The following is a 5,000-nucleotide window of genomic DNA, read 5'->3' on the forward strand; positions in this document are numbered from 1 at the left end:
AAGCAAAGAAGAAGAAGAAAAAGAAGAAGAAGATCAATAACGATGACGAAGACGACGATAGCTGCGAAAAAGACGACGACGACGACGAAGTAGCCGATAAAAAGAAGTTGGTTTGGGAGCTTCTGACTAACCAACAAGACGTCTCGATGCCACTGTCTCGCTGACCTCACTCTTCGTTCCGGCTGGCGTCAGGGAACTCTATTCAGCTGAGGGACTCCTCCGGAAGCCAAAGGGTCAACAACCACAAAAACAATTAGTATCCGGGTTACTTCCGGGTATCCAGTAACCCTTCCAGAGCCCAGATGTCTTATGCGTAAGACAAAGTCATTTCCTCGTGTAACGAGAGGAGAGCTATTGTACTAAATTGTACTACAACATGAATTAATTCAGAGCCACGAATAGAGCTTATGTGAGTGAGTGTGCGTAACAAAGCCCATTTATGAACAAGTGTTCATCAAAACGTTCGGGTAGAGCTCATTCCGGTTAAAACAGGTTTTTGTATGTTTAACGCTGATGACACTCAGTGCTTAATATTCATAGATGCAATTGTGATTCCGTCTATTGTCTGGAATAATCAACATTTTAGTGAAATAGGGGAAAGAACAATAGCAAATGAAAAACGATGGCGCGGTTCCAGCTTCCTGGTTGGAAGGGGGCTCGAACCCAGCCAGTGACGTGAACAGCGTGTGAATACCAGCGATATATTAAGCTGAAGTGCAAGGGAACATCCATTCGTCTTAACATCGCGAACTTCCCCACATAAGGAGGCTAGGACGGTACCCCTTACAAAGGACTTTGTAGAGTGGAATTTGATAAACCATGCCCTTGGTCCAACCTGCTGGTGGCAGGGTTCGAACTGCCGTCACTTCAACCTCCGCCGCAAGTAGCGACGCTCTAACTCGCTCGGCCAGCGAGCATCCAGGAGAATGTCAACTTTGGGAGAAAGTGCGCGTGCTTTTATCTGGACATTTTATTCATAGGATGTTTCTTTACGAGTAAATAAGTACAAACAAGGGAATGAACAGAGTGAAACACTGTAATACATATTTCTTGGACTTGCATATCACCTATGAGATGGTAAGTCATGACGTCACGAAATGTGTATGTGTGTGATCCAAACCAGAAGTAGTCCAATTGCTCAAAAGGTTTGGCTTTGATCTCTAGTGCTCAACACCAAATCAACCGGTGACCCATTTCTAGTGAAACTGCTAGATATTATATCTATATATTATAACTCGGTAACATCAGGGTAGAAATATGGCACTATCTTTCATGGTTATTACTTTTTGAATATTTTAATGCTTCCTTTGAAAACTCTAAAACACACACACACACACACACACACACACACACACACACACACACACACACACACACACAAAAAAAAAAAAAAAAAAAAAAAAAAGGGGCCTTCCAGGAAGTCACTTGACATCTGTCCACATCCAGGCCGGAGGGTAACACAAGGTAATTCTGGACAGAGCCACACGGAACTCTGTTGATATTACTTGCCGTGCCAGAGAGAAACACTTAGCTAATGGCCGTGCAAGTGAATGACATGAAAGCTGCAATTAATTGCAAATTGTTACTCTATGTACACATCCCGTCCTGCGTTGCACGAATCATAAATGAAGAGTTTGTCGAACTTAACGTAAGAGAAGAATTTCCGGGTGACAATATTATACACGGTGACCAAGAAATGACGTAAAAAGGAAAAAGATCTTTGTCTATTTTGTTCTGGCTACAGATGGGACCAGCGGGGTCTCGACCTTTTGCGACAACATTCCAGCTCGGGACCATTCATCGTGCAGAACACTTGAATATTTAATTCTGGTAAATGCCAAACGATTCCATACAGGTTAGGGTCCACATGCACTGCGATCCGTACGCTAACAACCTGGAATAACCCATTCCAGTGTTCAATAACCCAATTTGAGACACTTAACAACCCTATCCCGGTTAACGCCAAGCAACCCGAATCAGTTAAGAGGCCACTTCAACGTTAATTAAATAGTCTGGCGCAGGTTACAATCAATTTTATGAATAAAACCATCGTATTGAAGAGATCGTCACCCCCAGTAAGGTAAAACGTCTGATCACTGTTAAGATGTCCAGAAACAGAAGGGCATCCACGCCACTTTTACTGGCTTTGATTTATGCACAGATACATACCTACATATATATATAATATATATATATATATATATATATATATATGTATATATATATATATATATATATATATATATATATATATGTATGTGTGTGTGTGTGTGTGTGTGTGTGTGTGTGTGTGTGTGTGTGTGTGTGTGTGTGTGTGTGCGAAGCTTACGCATTTTACGTTCCGTGCTAAACTTGGAAGCAGAAAAAGTGGCGGGGATGCCCCTCTGTTTCTGGACACCAAATGATTTTCATTCACCCAAGAAGTAATTACGTTGCAGTTAAGAAAAGGATATTAAGATAAAAACTATTAGATATGGACATTAGATAAAGATATTAGAATTAGGATAAAGAGGTCAACTGTAGAATTCTCCCCCCCACACTGATCAACTGTAGAATTTCCACCCCCAACTACACTCATTTATAGAATTCTCCCTATACTGACCAAATGTAGAATTTCCACCCTAACATAGACTAGGTTAGGTTAGATTAGGTTAGGCTTGGTTAGATTTGGTTAGGTCAGGTTAGGTTAGGTTAGATCAGGTCAGGTTAGGTTACATATCACGAGCCATAATCAATTGTAGAATGTTAGGTTAGGTCAGTTTAGGTTAGGTTATGTATCACGAGCTATAATAATCAACCTTTGGATGTTAGGTTAGGTCAGATTAGGTTAGGTTAAATTAGATTAGGTCACGTCAGGTCGGGTCATGTATCACGAGCCATAATCAACTGTAGAATGTCCACTACAGCAAAACTCAAATCTACAATCTCCATCTCAAGCGCGGGGGGTGGGGGGGTGGATGGGGGGAGGGAATTCTACAATTGATCCAGATGAAGAAATACAAAAATGTGAATTGTGATTCCAAGCGAGGACATTCGGTGTGGAAGTAGAAGCAAGGGGCACCTCCCCCCCCCGTCCTCAAACCCCCCCCCCCGTCCTCCTAGATCTCTCTCCCCCTTTCCCTTTCCCCCTTATGTTCTTCTTTTGGCGAATCATTTATATTTCGGGATGAGGGAGTGAAGTTTAGTCTTCGACTACATTGATTAATTTCTACGTAATACGTCTCTTATAAAACATAAGCCCATGGGGGTTATTCTTACAGTGGTGGCACACTAGGCTAACATGCTACTTGCTTTTGCTGCTTCGTTAGAGCAGAAACGATTTCGGTTACAATAGACTTCCGTGTCCAAAATTCGTACTCTAGGTTTAACTTTTTTTTAGTTCGTCATTGAACGTCTCACTATACGACGCAAGAGTAATTAGACATTTAGAAATTTGAAATATATATATATATATATATATATATATATATCGTAACAGAAGTCGTCTTTACTCAAACGAAGTAGCAAAAGCAAATAGCATGCTAGTGAGAAATGCCTAGTGTGCCGCCAACCATCTCCCCCTTAGTTCGAAAAATCTTCGAACAAAGATTTCTTAGGGCACCTCCTATTATCAAATTTATTTATTTATTTATTTATCTATTAAATCTCACACACGTTAAAAACATACTGTACAGTTTAATCCTACAACCGCGACTAATCATCTTAACTTTATTCGGTTAATTTAATCCCTAACTTGTCTACTAGCGGTTTGGGACGATCAGAACCTAACGTTAGTTAGTTAGAATAGAATGTATAAAGGATGACTTTGCATCCTAGGGGCTAACCCTGTTAATATGGTGACTAAGGACATTTGGGTTTGGCCAATGCCACATGACCCCCTGATGACTTCAGAGTTTTGTGAATTTTGTCTTGAGGAGCCGAGATAAAAAGAAAGAAAGAAAGAAAAAAAAAAGTGGCGGGCTGGCTCCCTTACAAGGGGAAAGAAGCTTCTGGTATACAGATAGATAGATAGATCGATAGATAGATAGATAGATAGATCGATAGATAGATAAATAGATACATAGGCTTTGGCGAATGTCAGGTAACTGTATTAGGTTAAGGGCGTCAATGCTCTTCATAAAAGAAAAAAAAAATCGGCTTTGTCCTACCGTCTGAGCAAATTTATGTTTAATTTTAAAATTCAAGGTAAAGGTCCAATAATCGACTGCGATTCTGTTGAAGAAGTTACACCAAATGTTAAAATCGTCTACGGATTATGTTAACGAAATAAAAATACTTTATCACAGTTAACTGTGACGTGTTTGATTAGAAACATCATTAGAAGCACCGTGTTTGTCTGAAACACATTTGACAATCAGTAAATACCTCCGGCTACGATCTAAGGAAATGAAACTCGACGAAGGCGATGGAGACAGAGCGAAGGAGGAGTGAAGGGAGGGCAATGAAGAGATCAATGTTGAAAATAAAACTGTGAAAAAGGAAGAAGGCAAACTGGAGTGAAAGAGGTTGCGGAAGTGGTAAAGTGGAAGCGAAGAAAGTGGATCTCAGGTGGAACAAATGTGTTGCTGTTTTGATGCTGCTTGCTGGAAAGCGCAAAAGAAGGAGGCCAAGCAGAAAAAGGAGAGAGAGAGAGAGAGAGAGAGAGAGAGAGAGAGAGAGAGAGAGAGAGAGAATTTCGCTGGAGTAACGTGGCAAATGTTGACACAGTTGTGCGGGTTATGTTATATTATGAAGGAGGCTTTCGTTCAGCATTGGACTCGAAATGGCTGATGACTGGAGTGAATTGCGGAATGATATCCGTCTATCATTTGTTTTGACAAAAATTAAATAAATAAATAAAAAATATTAAGGTTAACCCTTACGCCATTACAGAGCTTATCCTTGATCTTAACATCAACAAAACATATAGGGATGTTTCAAGGTCAGGGAAATATAACAAGAAAAAGTCATCACAAGAATCCAAGAGATAAAAAAAAAAAAAAAAAAAAAAAAAAAAAGAT

The 5,000-nt window shown here is 40.1% G+C and overlaps 1 protein-coding gene across 2 annotated transcripts in view; it reads right to left on the reverse strand.

Annotated features, from left to right (window-relative positions):
• The window catches only part of LOC143037913 (ecdysone-induced protein 78C-like), a 416,501-nt gene that overhangs the window by 149,635 nt on the left and 261,866 nt on the right, over window positions 1–5,000 (reverse strand). The window lies entirely within an intron of this gene.

The sequence above is a fragment of the Oratosquilla oratoria genome, chromosome 23 (assembly GCF_046742065.1).
Source record: "Oratosquilla oratoria isolate Oo_2021 chromosome 23, ASM4674206v1, whole genome shotgun sequence".
Taxonomy (NCBI): Eukaryota; Metazoa; Arthropoda; class Malacostraca; order Stomatopoda; family Squillidae; genus Oratosquilla; species Oratosquilla oratoria.